Below are 16,845 nucleotides of genomic sequence, written 5' to 3' on the forward strand. Positions count from 1 at the left end.
TTAAGCACAATCTCTATAGTGTTTAGTAGCGTATAGTATTTCTCTTTAGAAGGAGATTGCATTTGATGTAATAATGTCTTCTGTAAGTAAGTACCGATCTCTTTTACTATATTGACTCAAAAGGTTTGAATTTAGTACTGACTGTATTTATTGTATATTTATTTTGTCTTGCAATAGGTACAAACATATTTCCAGTTAGTTTGCTTTGTTGTACTGCTTGGATAGCATGGGACCTTAAGAATCTTGACTTTGGGGACTGGAAAGCCATTTCTAAAACCTAGCCAGAAAAAGTACATACAGATACTTCAGGCATGAAATTTTAATAAGGTGACCTTTGCAATGTTATTTGAATGACAAGAACACAAGAATCTCATTGGAAATGTGACATTTACTTTCAAATATTTCCATTTTTCCAGTCAGTGTTGGGTTTTTTTAATGGGATTATACATTTAAGTTTTGTTTTCTATTAGAAGTTCTTTACAGCTCTGTTTAAACTTTATTTGAGTTTGCTGTAAGTAGGCAAATGGAGTTTCTAATAAAATCTAGCCTTTAAGACTTGTAAATCTGCACAAGCTGAAAAGCTGGGCTTGTAATGTTTTGGATTTACTCACAATCAGTGACACATTTTTTGTAGTTTAATCAATTTCTTAAATTCTACCGTTTCTGGAAGCAAATAAAAGCACAAACAAATTAACACTTGGAAACTACTCATATGGCAAAAAGTAAAATCATAGACTTATAGAATCATAGGATAGTCTGGGTTGGAAAGGACCTTAAAGATCATGTAGTTCCACCTCTTCTGCCATTGTATGTATTTCATTAAAATTTATTTTCCACCTCAAAGTCACTGCAGAGCAGTACGCTTTCATTAGAATGTGGATAGTCTGCACTTTTCAAGCTCAGGTCAATATGTAGAAACTTAAAAAATAACTTAAAACCTTACTTTAGACTGTTGATGTTTTAAGAGGGGAAAAAATGTATCTTTATTTCTTCATTTCATTTCATTTCATTTCATTTCATTTCATTCAAACTATGTTATTTCCCCAAAATTATTAACTATCAATATGCTAGTTGTCTAACAGAGGAATGACTCAGAAATTGGCACCTCTTGTTTTAAACTGCAGGCATTACTTTGTTCAACTCTTTGGTTTCTTCAAGACCTCTTTAGTTACTCCTTTGCTTGATCTCACATTTTGCAAATAAAAATAATTTAAATTCAGTCTAATCTAAGACATAACTTGTTCCTTTACCCTTGTTCAGGTAACGGACAAGAAGCTAGATTCAGTTCTTGGTTGAAAAATAGACTTTTATTGCAAAGGTGGATGACTTTTCCCCTTGTTACATGGAAATGCTTTTTAGAGCTTTTTACAGCCTTAATCAAGAAATGCAGGTGACCTAGGACTGGAGCTAACTCTCCCTCTCTGTATATATGGTGATAATAAAGTTCTGCTTTCACATGAAGACTTTAAGCCCTCCAATAGTATTAAAGGAGCTGTGAACCAGGTGAAAGTAAATAATACAAAAGAATACCAATGTTATTATTTCATAAACAAAATTCTCGCAGAATTTCACGTTTCAAAGACAGGATAGTGAGTTCCTAGAAAGAATCTTCAGAAGACTGAGTAAGATAATCAACTGCAGGGAAAACACCATATTTGAAAGGTATGACATTACCATGTAGGAAGCAAAGGTATATGGCTTGATACTTTAAAACTGCAACAAAGGAAAAGAAATATCATCGTAATGACAGATCTCTGTATGATTCTATGAATGCTGAACGCTGGAGTGCACTGAATTATATCCTGGCGTAGGTGAACACTATCAGTACGTAGAGTCCTAGTGGCTGCCTTAAATTCTCGTAAGTACAGAACTTTTGCAGCCATCAATATAAATATTTTTTTAATCCTTAGAACACTGTTCTGATTAACTATTCAGCTAACCTTATTCTCAACAAAATTGAACCATTGTCAGAATCAAGATGTATTAATGTTCTGACTTTTATGAACAATGTTTAAAGTTGGATTATTAACCAATAATTGTTACAATTGTTACAAAGATGTTTGTTCTTCTCTGTACTGAAAAAAAAGAACATTCTTGTCAGCAAGGGCAGAGCTTTCATCTGTACTGTAATGCAGATCAAAGATCTATAATTATCCTCTGACATAATTAACATTCATATATTTGAAAAATTAAATTTCACAGTATTACAAGTCTAAGTTATTAATAAGATGCGTTACTTTTATTTTATGATGTGAATATCCTATTGGCTGATATATGTTCCCTTGACAAGTATTTTAAGAAACTAATTTGAATGGAACCTTTTCAATATGAAAATGCATTAAAACATTTTACTCTATTACCTGATTTTCCTAGTCTGCTTTATCTATTATTCCGTTTCAGTCTTTTGTCTTCACATTAGTTTGCTTTTTCAGCTTTTGTTAAAATTTAATTAAATGTAATTTTCTATTCACTTTTCCACTTTATTTTCTACTTTGGTTCAATATGCTGAGTGCACAACCCAAAATCCTTCAAAGTGCTACGACAGAATTGTTCTTCACATCTTCTTTTTAAAGCATAAGATATAAATCTGCTTCATGCTTACTTCTTTGTAAGACATTGTAGTCTTTTATGGGTTCCCAAATACAAGAATTTTGTGTGAAAAAAGAAACTTCTGCTTATGAACTACGCTTTTGTTCTCGCTTACCTAAGATTTCTAGTACTTGTTCATGAAACTGGAAGCAGAATCTGGTCACAAGTACCTATTGAGATTGTAGGAAAGATTGTCTCCATCAAAAAGTATTTGATTTAATATTAAATTAAAATATTTATGAAGATCTTATAAAACTTCAAAGAATTATATGCATATATTAATATTTTTTTAATAGGCACCTGGTGCAGAAAAATATTAAGTTTATTTAAACTTTCAGGATTTCCCTTCTCACTTTCTGTTCTGCCCTGGTAAAGTATTAGAATTCACATGCAAGATATGACATGAGATATACGCATATTTTTAAGGGCGCTGAATAAGATTTGAAGCAACTAAACTTTAGCTGAAGAGTAAGAATGTGTTGCAATATGCACTTTTCGATCACCCATGGTGTTCCCTCCAGCTATATACTGGAAAATTCACTGTACAGTGTTTCTTACAGTGTTTTTTTGATAGGAATGGTTGGACTCGATGATCCGGTGGGTCTCTTCCAGCCTGGTTATTCTATGATTCTATGATTCTATGATTAAATACACATAAATGCGTGACCTGTGTAGTTGTTCTTGCAAACAAATACTGTGTCTAACCAGAAGTATACTAACATTTTAAAAGTAATATTGAAAGTGAGGCAGATTATAGAAATATATATGAAAGTAGGAGATAGATACAGAGAAAGAAGGAGGTATCCGCATTGACTCTCAAGTTCTTTGTCCACTTTGTCCAAGATACTTTATAGTATCAAAGCCTTGAACGTGAAGGGTGTGGTTTCTAAAACAGTATTTGCAGAGTTAGGTTTGTTTAACACCAGACACATTCATGCAAAAATGCAGCACAGCACACAGCAGTAAAGTATCAGAAGGCTTTATTAGATTCAGCAGTCTCTCACTGTGTCTTCCTGGGCAAGTGCATGTAATTAGTTTGTGTTAATAAGATGAGTCTGCAAATGTTAAATTAATGTGTACCGGAAAGTTCTTGCCCTTTCTTACAGGGTAATCTGTGTATACAGCCAGATATAATTCAATGAATGCCCTTTTCCACATTCAGAATAGTAGTCATTTTTGCAGGTAAATACAGGACATATGGTGAATTTATTATATTTGCCCCTAGCACAAAAACAATCTAAAAAATGTTCACCATCCAATCTTATTCCCATTCAAATTAACAGGACCACTTAAAGAAAGGACACATTGCATACTTACGTAGAAATTTGGAATGACAAAGGCATCATCTAGTTTAGCCCCCAAGCAGCTACTTATATTGTACAATAGCAACTACACAGCAGTTTTGAGGATGGAAAATTGCTGTAGTGTCTCTGACCATGGCTGGACCCATAGGCAAAGAAATATTCAAGATACACATAGCCAGAAGAACTAGCCACTAAGGGAATGTCAAAATTGATCAGCATGTGCCTGGCACAGGGTCTGAGGTAACCAAACCATCACTTTTCAGTCATTAGTTGCCACTGGTAAATTACCGACAAATGACTATACCAGCCACCAGTATTCTACATTATTATGATGATTTTTATTGACTAAATCTGAAAAGAAAACCCAGATATAGATTCATTAAGGTATTTTGGATTGTTCAGTATTTTCAAAGCATATACACAAATAGGCACATACTTACTGTGCAGAGATGATGGTCTATAATAGAAGCTTAAGAGAATGTAATTTCCCTTTTTTCTTGTAGGTTTAGTGTGCTATACAAAGCCAGACTGAAACCATTCTGGGGATAAATAATTAATTTAGGAAACATGCATAATAAGCAAGTAGCTATGAAGAAAGTTATTTATTTCATAGGAGGCTATGAAAGAAAGTATGACTGCGAAATAATTAATTTTTAAAGGCTAAAGGTATTTTGACATGTAAATGTGTTCTGCATTTCTTCTGTTCAATGCTGTATAATACTCTTTCTGAAAAAATCTATTCCCAGCCACCTTGTCTGATTATAAGTATCAGAAAAAGGCACAGAAAGCATCCAGGAATACAGATCTGCTTCACAAAGCAGAAATACAATCTTTTCTACAGAACTTAAAATCATAGAATCATAGAATAACCAGGTTGGAAGAGACCCACCGGATCATGGAGCCCAACCATTCCTATCAAACTTGGAAATAACTTTTCAAATAACCTCTTTATAGTTGGAATGGGTTTGGGCATATTTGACAGTGAAAGTGGCACATAAACAGTCAATAATATATTTATTCCATATGTCTGCAAAGCTGTCAAATCTCAGGATCCCTTGTAATTGTTATTCTATATATTCCTAGTAATTCCAAGTTGCAATCTACTTCTAGTGTGCCCCACATCAACTAAAAAATAATTTCAAGCTGGTATTAAGACAAGAACATCTTTTTTTCCTTCATGCAATGTTAATAGGAGTAAAATATGTGAAGCTTGTATTTTCACAGAACCCCAAGGAAAACAATAGTAGGGTTTTGGCTATTTAGAAGCTTGATCATCAAGCAGAGTCCAGCAAAATCTGCAGTTCCTCTGATAAGACTATAGTAAATCCTGTCTCCCTGAGACAGTCACAACTCAATGCCCAGCTATTTAAAATAAGGCAATAGAAGGTCTTAAAGATTTTTTAAGAAGCATTTCAAACTCGTAAATAAATGTGGAATTAAAAAGAGAAAAGCAGCACTAAATCTTTAAAAAAAAAGTGAAATTTTATAGAACTGACATTCCAGGAATCAAATACATTTATCCTGAAAGCCTGAAGTTTTTAGAAGCATAAGATATCAAGTATGTATCCTTATCAGGTAAGTGAAAATATTGCACAAATACTCTGAGAGCTTTAGAAGCAGAAGGTTGTTGTCCTGGCAGTGTCATACCCTGTTTGTGCAAGAAAATTTGTGCTGACCAGTGCTAACTCAGTACTGTTATATAAGTAAGATCCTTGTGTTTTAACTACTGTAGCAATATCCATTTTTCTTCTGCTGCAAGATGTTAATGGACTAAATGGAGGATGTTAATGGACTAGACAAACAGTGTGGTAGCAATGACTAATGCTGATGTTCTAATAGCTTTTTTTTTCATTAATTACAGGTTTGACATGTGAGTGTGGTAATTTTTGCAATTAAATCACTGTTTGTCCATCTATCCTAGAAGCTGCACTTTGCAAATATTACTGAATTGAGACATAACAAATATTTGCTTAAATAGTTGATCATTGGAAGTATACAGAGCTCATAATAATGAAAAAAACAGGTGCTTGCAATGTAGTATTATTTGCAGGTAAAAGGAAAACTTAAAAAAAATCTGTTTGTTTCAAGCAAAAATAGCTAATTGTGTTGTGTTTAGACTGAGTAATAAACTCAATCCCTTATCATGACTTTAAATTAAATAGGAGTCTGTACACCACTACTTCGTTGACCTCATATAGATAAAACTAAACCAACTCTTATATTTTGAAATTTCTGCACTTCAGGAAGAGAGCAAGAAAGAATCCTAGAATCTTAGAATAACCCGGTTGGAAGAGACCCATCGGATCATCGAGTCCAACCATTCCTATCAAACACTAAACCATGTCCCTCAGCACCTTGTCCACCTTAATTCTGTTGATGTAAGTGGGAATTTCCAGTTTTAGAAGTTTTGCTACTTAATTTTGCAACAAACTAAAGTTCTGAATCTCAATGACCCCACACTTGGAGATACAGGGTCAGTACTGACATATCTGGTTTATTTTCAAGAAGCTTTTTACAGAGTTCATATTTTTTAGCTGTTGAAAGAGAACAGTGTGTCTTCCACAGGGTTCAGTCCAGTTAAATCTGAAATGTTCCGTGACTTAAAATGGAGGGAGTAATAGAATTTAACATGAGATTCACTCCTTGTAATAGGTCAAAGGAGTAGTTCTTGCTAATACGCTCTCCGTTCCACTGTCTGAAATACTAGCATGTTAAAAAAAAATCAAAAAAACAAACAACAAAAAGACACAATATGGGAAACCATGAGAGAGGTTAAACCCCACTTTTCTCTATCATCATCATTTCCCTTATGAGTCCAAGGAGATTAAAAAAACATTTCGAGATTTTTTTATAAAAAAACAACCAAACAACAACACCCACCCCAAATACTCTCTCCCCTTGAGAGTTTTCCATAAAAAGCAATATATATCTTAGGATTTTATGAGCTTTCAGTTTTTTGGGAACATGACCGAATAAATCAAGCGGTAAGTTTTCTGGCTTAGCTTTCCTGAGTTCATGGTGATGTTTCCAAGCCCAGTGTTACTACTGTGAAGGTTTTTGGGCATACTGAGAATAGTTCCTTTAAAATATTACAGTAATATTTTAAGATGCTGTCATGTTGTGGTGGCCCTTGAAAAATCCAAAATTAATGAAGAACTATGTTTGTTCTTTATGGCTGAGTAGCATTTTGAGGCCAAGAGGGAAGCAGGGTTCTGGTCTAAGAGCAAGAGCTGCTTCACACTGACCAACCCTCTCCTAAAGTACATCTTCACAGTTTACACGTATTTAATTATAGACCCCCCTGCCTTTCTCATTTCTCAGCTGGCTCTGTGAGCTCCAGTCCATGCTTAAAGGAGGCAGACATAGATACTATACCAGAAATAGCCCTTTTTTTGCCAAGCTCCCTTTGCAAAAAGAAATAGGCAGCTGGGATAGGGACATTAAAGCAGACAGAGAATTACAAAAGAGGAAGCAATGTCACCAGGATCCATTTTTATAACCGTATCACTGTATTGTTTATAGTTGTAGAGAGTGATGGAGAGCCCAGAACACAAAATCCAAGCTTTTTGACATTAGCCAGGCAGAGCTTCAAGTGTTTTTATATCTCACAGTGCAATTTTATCTTGAACAGAATCTTTCATATAAAACTTTTTCTTACCTTTTTTTTTTTTATGCTGAAGAACTCTAGTGCATCATCCTGTCTCACATTTTTGCCTAAAGAAGATAGCAGTGGAAAAGTATACATGATAGCTTTAATATTAACCTGGCATCCAGCCGTGTTTTCCCAACGTTTGTGAGCTGATTGTGGTGTCTATGTAGTTACAGTCCAGGAATATGCAGACTCCTTTTGACCCCGTGTTAGTTCTTAGTTTCCATCCATGGATAAGAACGTACAAAGTTCAATAGCTGCAGACTCACACAACTTGCTAGCTGACAGAAAGCATAGGAAGATTGAAGTTTAGGCTGGACATTAGGAAAAAAAGTTTCACAGAAAGGGCCATTGGGCACTGGCAGAGGCTGCCCAGGGAGGGGGTTGAGTCACCTTCCCTGGAGGGGTTTAAGGGACGGGTGGACAAGGTGCTGAGGGACATGGTTCAGTGTTTGATAGGAATGGTTGGACTCGATGATCCGGTGGGTCTCTTCCAACCTGGTTATTCTATGATTCTATCATTCAAAAAAAATGGCTCAAGAAAGGCAATAGAAAAGTCTGATTTCCTAAACACACACATCGTGCAGCATATCCTTCTTTATACAATTTTCTACAGTTTTGAATTTTTGCAGTATATTGTCTTTGTTGGGTATCTACAATATTGTCTCTGCAGGTTTTTTTCTGGTGCAATGAAGGACGTTTCATGAATTGGAGTACAGCTCTCCCATAAAGCTAGTTTCAGACAACCCTTGAATAATGGGTCACAACAATATCCTGGACTTAAAAGCGTAGTCCTTAACATAGCTTAATTTAGTCCTAACACAGCTAAATGTCTAGATTTTATTTTAATGTTCTGAACATTCCTAGAGATAGCAAAGGTGTATCTTTATACATTATTTTAACATGTTTGACAATCTTACATGAACGTTTTTGGCTTGGCTCAGGATTTGTTGGGAACCAGCTCCCGAATAAAGCTTGCAGCTTCCTAATAAATTCCATAGGTTATTTTAGTGCCTTAAATTTGCAGGCTATACTGGTAGCTTAAGAAATCAGTCCTCAGCTACAGCTAATAGGATGTAACTATTGCATAAATTTCAACTGGAGTTGAATTTGGTCCAAACCAAAATATTATGATCATAAACTTGAAAATCTTTTCGTGCAATTGCTTAATCAGCTGGCCACTGGCATTTTTAATCAGCTAATGAGCAGAAAATGCAAACTCTGTGGTCAATGAAATCAGTTTGGAAAGAAAAACAAACAACCCCAAAAGCATGCAGTTGCACACAAGAAAAATAAATGTATAATCATATTTTCATATTTCGAAACCTTTTCTTGTTCTGCAGATAGTGAGACTGCTGTCACAGATGCTGTAAGTCTTAGCATAAGACTGGCCAAGAATTTAAAATTACAATGTAATATTTTAAAAAGGCAAATTCTTGGTCTTTGGGAATTATTCTCATATTGAGCTCACAAGCAATGACATGACTGCACATTAGCTGTGTTTTAATTCAGGAGGAGAATGTGTGTCTCAGAAATGAAGAAAACTTTCTACTTTTTAAAATTATTCTATACAGTTTATGCCTTTAAAAATGTTATTGTCAATAATATGTTGTTAATAATATAAAGAAATGACTGAAAACTTCCTGTCTGGGTTGGAAAAAAAGGAAATCTGTGTGATCAGGTTTAAGTAAAGAATGTTTTAAAGGAGACAAAGAGATGTCCATTCACAAGCATAGTTTAAAAAATCTCAAGAGAAAACAAAAACAACTCAAGACTTGATATTCAGCATGTCTAGAATTTTTTTTAAAGGTGAAAAAAATAATTTAAAAAGAAAATACTGTCTTTCATGGGAGGTAAGTTATTTTTGCTTATTCAAAGTCATATTATGCCTGAGAAATGTAATCTGCCACTTCAAACAACAGTGTATTATGTTCCTGGTTGTTCAGAGAGTAGTTTTTAATTATATTTTGCTTCATCTTTTTAAAAATAGGCATTATAAGTTCTAAGGCTACAGTGTGTATGATGGCACTGTTATGGCACTTTGCAGAATTTTTTGAGCTTTTACACAATACAAATCGATTTATTTTCAGCAAATTGTTTTTATGAGGTAATGTGTCTGAAAAGCGCAGCTATTCCTTCTTTCAATTTGAAAGACGTGAAAAGCTTAGATCTTAGACAATTGTTCTAATGAAAATATAGGATTTTACTTTTTAGTATATTCAAGTGAAAAATTGCAAACAATTAATATCTATTTTTAACATACATTCTGATGTAGACCATTGAGGGTTTGATTTCTGAATACAATTCTTTCAGTTGTGTATTCTGCCTGCAGTTCAGATACTTAGACATAAAAACAGCCACATAAATTGCCTTTAAAGTTTTGTGGGTGGAAAACATAAATCTAGCTGAGTGCACAAGCCCTTTTACCCCTTTTTGTGTTTATAAGCTGGTTTTGTCTCATTTTGTCAGTTTACATAAAGCAGCAGACGTTTGCAAATATTTGTAATTCTTTTTAACAAGAAGCTGTTGTGCAGTGCATGCGATTACTCCTGTTGATAAGGTAATATTGGCCCTAAATGTAGAAGACATTCTGCTCTGATTCAATTCCCATTGATTTCGGTTGGGATTCTATTTGAGAATAATGCAATTAGGATCAGCACATTCCCATCCTTTGCCAGAGGTGCCTAAATTCTTTATTTTGGACAATGTAGCTATGCCAGTCTTGTGTACTTTGTGTATTTGATAGCTTTGATGAGCATTTTCTCCTTTTGTATCAAACTTAGTAACTTAGTTAGCCCAAAGAATGCTGCTGAGAATGCCTTCAGGATTCAAATACTGCATCGACTGAGATTTACTACAAATAATTGACCGATGCTGAAAGACCTACACCCCTGCAGTCTGGACTTCCAAATGCTGTATTTCCTAACAACTTGTTGTAGCCTTGGCAACCAATTGTGTGGAAGAAAAATGCCCCTGTGTAACTATGGAAAACAAAATAATATTTATGGGTAATTGGATAATCTGACCTACCTACATGGCATAGGAGTTACTTAATATTTAATACCTGGAGATACTATTGGGATGTTAATAATTTGGAATGAGTGATGTCTTCTCGGTATAAAGCATAAAACAGCTGCATAGAAAGCATATGACAAAGAAAAATGAGATGTCTCTTCTTTACAATAAATAAACTTAATTAGCATTAGTTTGGGGGGATTTTTTTATACTAGTTACTGATAGCCAGTGTTACTTCCTCTGGGTAACATGATGAGCTGAATAGTCCTTTCTGTTTTGTGATGGCAATATTTGGTCATCATATTGAGCAGCTGAAACTGAAAATAAAGTACTTCAGTTCTAAATAAATCTACTCATGATATCAATATTTAACATTAGGACTTTGTGAGTGCATATTCAGATAACTAAGAAACCATCCCTCATTTCTTTTTATTCTTATTGGCTTAATGTTACTGTGAAACTCCTTGATAAAGAAATCCAAATTACTGAATTTTGCTCTGGTCTTGAGATAGCTTTTAAATAAACTATTCTCTTTGAAATATACAATTCCCTCTTATGTAACTGAAGAAAAAAGTTCCTCAAAGACCGAGAGTAATCAAATCATGTAAAGTACTTTCATAATGAAAAATGATATCTATTGCTGTTTTGAGCAAGCAGCTCATATGCAGAGTTTTGCTTGAGGAATGAGGGAGGAGACTCTGAGAGCAGAAGTTTGAATGCCCCTTGATCCCACTGGTCTCAACTGCTTGTTGTTCCCAGCACTGTCCCAGAAGATCACACAGCTGAGAACTGTCTCAGGCTTAATAAATCCACATTCAGACCGCTCAGGGAGACTCTGTGAATATGTTTGGCTTGTTAAAATCTTCCTACAATATACAGAATATTTTTCATTTGTTGGGCAGTGGGACACTGTGCATTCCTCTAATCCTACATAACTCACCCAACCCTCACATGTTCCTCTCTGTGGAGTCTGGACATGTTGCTTGTCTACGTGGGGAGGTTCTGTAAACAGATTGGGAAGGACAATCTGGGATGTAATATAATACTCTAACAACAGTAAATCATTTGTGAAAACAAGCAATCTTTTAGAAAAATGTGCTGTTTCCTTTTTCAGAGGCTGAAACAAGTGGTATTCTTCTCTGTACCATTACATTTTTTTTTTCCTTTTGCAGTATTAACCTACTTCTTTGTTCTCTGGTTACTCTTGTACCTGGGAAATATATCCAAGAAGAGCAGTGTGAATACCAGCCTCTCCTGCTTTGTCTCATGTTATATGAAAATGCTTTAAAAGATCTTGAAGGAACTATGTCAAATATTAAACAAATATTATTTATAGCTCATTGAATCTATGTCACATTGTATTATCTAAACAAAGACTGTGCAAAGACAAGGATTTTTTATCTGTGCTTTGGAAAGTAGACTGTATTTATCATTCACCTCAGGCATAAAATGGATTTTAGTATTATAAAACATTAAATAACATAATCAGTAGAAAACTTCAGCTGTATTCCATTAACTGCTATAGGAAACAAGTCAGTGAAGTCTCATTAAAGCAGACCAGAAAAAAGTACCCTAAAAAAGTGAAGTCAAATGAGAACAAAAGGCCATTTTGAGGGGGGAAAACATTTTTTGGAGGAGAAGAGATATAAGATTTCATGTGGAAGGCTTGATCCTCTGGTTCTTCACCTGAAATTCTCATGCTGCATCTTTGTGTGGGTCCGGAGCCCTTACTGCTGATCTTGATGATAGAAAATGTTAGGGGCAAAGCGAAGGGGACTAAGATTACTGCAGTGTGACAAGTAAAATTGCAACTGAAGGTTTCTATAAAGCAACAGTGAAGGTCACTAGAAAGTTGAAAGACACATCTGAAGAGTGAAAGATAAGAGAGAAATATAGTTTGTTAAAGTTTTGATTCACAGGATCCAAAGAACAGTTTAATTGTTCATAGGATGAAGATGAGTTTTATAGGATAGTCTACAGAAATAAATCCAGGAATTTACAATGACATCTGAAAACTGGAAAACCTTAGCTGTATGGAAGGATGGGTCTTGAAACTGAAATTAACTGGTAGGAGAAACAAAATACGTCAATATGAGAGGAACGGGGGAAATAAGGCAAGGATGAAAAATCTAATAGAATTACTATGACACAAAATATTGAAATCTGACCTGCTAGGCTCTTTAGGAGATATTCGCTGAGGCTGGTGTGAGTGAAAGTGTGGTAAAAAAACAAACTACAGTTAGGCAAACATGACTGTAAACAGCTGCCTTGCAGCAAGGGTTTGCATGTGACCTTGTAACTTGAGGAAAATATAAGGTACCTTGACTAGCTTTTCTTGAAGCCTTCTTTAATTCAACTATATGATAATTTGCACTAAAGTTTATTTCGTGAAACATTCAACTGCTGTTTTGTTAGTGATGATTTGAAAGATTTTCTAATTTAGTACTCCAACACACTAAAGAGACCCTGAAGTATACAGAAATACTAGAAAAGCTAAGTATTATCTTTTGGTAAAAGTGAAAAGTAAAAATCTAAAACAATTGCCAGATTTTACTTGTAGTTCTGAAGTACCTAAAAGGACTGAATCCATCTGTTTTTGCAATGAGATTGTAAAAATACTGGCACTGTGCAGCCATTCAAAATTAACGATAGCTGAAGTGGCACCGGATTCTAGTGAACAATCATGGTTTGGCATAGTGATCAGGGAAAGCCAGCTAATTGCTTAGAAAGGTGTAAAAAAGCTTTTGTTTGCTGTGTTTGCATGATCATAACTACGATTTATCCAGCAGAATACTCTGAAACACTAATGCAAATACCTGCAATGCTAAAGCCAAGAGGTTTTCATATGGATGCCAATGGGTTTGGAAGAATATTATTCACTATTCCTTCACTGTAAGTAATTCACTATTCTGCCTTTCTGTTAAATCATCCAAAGAAAAAATACTGGGTGTTATATTTGAAAAAGACCCTCCCTTTCTCTCACAACTGGATATCAACGGATAATGGAAACAAATAATGCAAAAACAGTAGACAGAATATATACATGATTACAGTACTATGTACAAGCCAATAATTTATTTAACAATCACAGTCTGATGAGGATCAGAGATAAGGAAAATAACATAACAAATCAGTAACCTGTATCCATCTGGGGAAACAAAACAGGGGTAGGAAATATTCCTTTCCTGAAACTTCCTAGTTTATGGTAATAAGCTTAGTAATAAACTTCTTAGAAAAGTCCTGAAAACTAAATGAGAGCTATTGTAAAGGAGAAACAGTTACACAATAAATAAATTTCATAGAATCATAGAATCATAGAATAACCAGGTTGGAAGAGACCCACCAGATCATCGAGTCCAACCATTCCTATCAAACACTAAACCATTTGTTAGTTGTTGCGAAGTCTTACTGTGTTTATGCAGTTAAAGCAGAGAACAGGTACTTTTTTCCTTTTTTTTTTTCCCCAGAAATATGAATAAGGCAAAAAATCTTTATTATCCTGAGCATCCTTTGTCAGTCTCACTTCAGCAGAGGTGTTGAGGATAAGAAACTATTTAGCAAGGTGAGAGAAATGCTGAAGTGGAAGTAGCAAATATCCCACACCTAATGAACACAGGGTGAAAGGAACAGAAAATAATGATGTTTTGCATAGAGCTGTGCATCACTATGTGTATTTTTAATCATCATGTTGTCCAATTTTAAGTAGTACAGCCAGGGAAACATTCTGGAAACCACAGAATGTTTAATGAGTGTACACAGACACATATTCCACATAAGGGCATTTGCGTTCGCATTCAGAACATGAGACAATAAAAAATCTGCTTCTGTAAATCTGGCCCAGGATGACTTCAGTATGAATTATTGATGCAGTGGCTCTGCTTTTTTTTGCTACTTTTAAATAGACAAAGTGTGCCAAAAGGAAAATGTAAATGTTCTGTTTAAAATCCTGTATTTTCTTCTTTTTTTTCTATAGGCAAAGGTTGAAATTTGCATAAACCATTGCCTGAAAATTTTATTCTTAAGTTCCTACTTGTTGAGAACCTGAAGAAGAAACATTATTCATTGCTTTGTTTAACATATGCTACACAATATAGTTATACGATATAGTTAAAAAAAAGGCTTACTGCTGTTTTGTAGATTAAGAAATCATTCTGCAGAAGACGAGCAAAGATGTATGTTCACCTAACTATTAGTTTAGATGACTATTAGTAATCTATGTAATAAGTTTTCACCTAACTATTGGTTTAGGAGACTTTCAGTACTATATGTGACAAACTATGGCACACCAGAGAGCAATAATAACCCACCACCCTAACAGCTTGTCTGGGAAATGACCCAAGATTGTTTGCATGGAATAGTCCTCCCATGGCCACCCCTCACAGCACTTGTGGGCCATCTGAGGTGGCTTCTCACTCATTTCTCAGCATCACAATATCTATCAGGCATTTCCTTTATCCAGTGTCCAAGTCCCAGCTGCCACACAAGCGCCTTCCTCTTCAGCTGTTTTCATAGCAGAGATGTAGGAGGCACAGCCTAAATAGCTCCCTTTACTGCTTCTAGATGCACTGACTCCACAAAATGTTCTTTTGGAGAAGATATTAGGGGTAATTTTCCAGTCACGATTTCTTGTTCCTGGAAGGCAGTCAGTGTGGCTTTTATTTCCAAAAGCAGTTGAAGTAATTATGTTAAATGTAATATGACAGTCATTTACATTGCCAAAATCATTCTTTATCCTTTATGGCTGGAGATGCTGTAAATGACAGGAAGTTGGATGACCAGTATGCTGTAATTTATAAAATATTCTTTGATATTTCAGTATGAAAAGCTCGATAAAAATGCAAGATAATACTAAGGAACTTGACAGTTTTAGGCTGCTCATATTTAAGGACAAATTCCCACTAGAAACAACAATTAAATTCAGATCTACTCTGTTTTTCAGGCCAACACAATTCAAATAACTGATCTTTAAACAAAATTATGCTCTATCTATTGTCACGGGAAAAACAAACTCAGCTTGGGGAATTTAACTTAATTTCTTGCCAATAAACTTAATTACTGATTTGGGTACTGAGAAACAAAGAAGATAAATATTTAACCAGTTGAGGAAATCGTCTTCCGAGAAACCACTGGCTCCCCTCTGCTGTCTCATGCGGTGAGTCCCTTGGACCTCTCCACAGGGAAGCATTTAGGGTTAGGATTAGTGTCAGTCTTAGGGTTAGACTTAGTGGCAGGCTCAGGGTTAAGGGTAGACTTAGATTTGTCCCTGTGTAGAGCTGTCCCCATGCAGAGTTGTCCCTTTGGAAAATTGTCCCCACAGAGTTGTCTCCGCAGAGAGTTGTCCTGAGGAGAGTTGGTTTCAGAGAGTTGTCCCAGACCTCTTAGGCACCTCTATCTAGAACATCTGTTTTGTCTGTTTTCCTGATTTTCAAATGCAGAGTTCTTTTTTGTACTGTATATGTAGACCAGCACTAATTTTCTTCTGATCGTTTGTGGTTCTCAACTCCCAGCCTGATGGATTACACACCTCAGACTACTGCAGATCCCCTCTGAAACACTCATTTCCATGTGCAGTACCCTATAGTATACCAAAACCAAGTGCCATATCAAATGGGATGAAATTTTTACCTAAAGCAAAATATATCAGGGTTTTTTTGCTGATGAGTATTTTAAGTCCTTAAGCTGTTTATTCTGAGAGATATTTGCAAAATTAAGGGGTTTTAACTTTGGTTTTGCTCTCCGGTGTTTTTGCAATTCTAGCAGTACAGCTGTAAATGGCATTTACTCCAGGAATTCTTCATCTATTCCATTTTCCGTTGCCTACAGAAGATCTAGTATTCATTTATTCTGATTTTTCTTTTGATTTCATGTATTAGACAAGTCCCTAACTTAACCTGCAATAGTCACATCAAGTGATTCTATGTAAATGATAATCATACAAGCATAGAACAGCCCAGGATGGAAGGGACATAAAAAGTTATATGGTCCAGCCACAGGAAAGGGAGCCTGTAGGAGATGATCTAGCACCCTATCACATTTGGAAAATCTCCAGCAATGAGGATACCACCACATTCCTGGCGGGATTGTTCTAGTGAAGGGTTCTGATTGCCATAAAATGTATATTTCTTATGTCAAGATGAAACCTCTCCTGGTGCAACTTATACCTACTGCTCCTTGTGTGCTCCTTGTGGCTCCTTACGAAGACAGAGCTTCCATCCACTTTGTAGCTGGCCTTTAAGTACTGGAATAATGTGATCTCATCTGAGCCTTCTTTTCTTAGATGAAAAGACC

The 16,845-nt window shown here is 35.3% G+C and overlaps 1 long non-coding RNA gene across 1 annotated transcript in view; it reads right to left on the reverse strand.

Moving 5' to 3' along the window:
- Positions 1-920: 920 nt before the first annotated feature.
- The window catches only part of LOC138718769 (uncharacterized), a 520,404-nt gene continuing 504,479 nt past the window's right edge, over positions 921-16,845 (reverse strand). Inside the window, exon 3 of the long non-coding RNA XR_011337144.1 lies at positions 921-938. This is a non-coding gene — a long non-coding RNA (uncharacterized lncRNA). The remainder of the gene's footprint in view (positions 939-16,845) is intronic.

Source organism: Phaenicophaeus curvirostris, chromosome 3 (genome assembly GCF_032191515.1).
Source record: "Phaenicophaeus curvirostris isolate KB17595 chromosome 3, BPBGC_Pcur_1.0, whole genome shotgun sequence".
Lineage (NCBI taxonomy): Eukaryota > Metazoa > Chordata > Aves > Cuculiformes > Cuculidae > Phaenicophaeus > Phaenicophaeus curvirostris.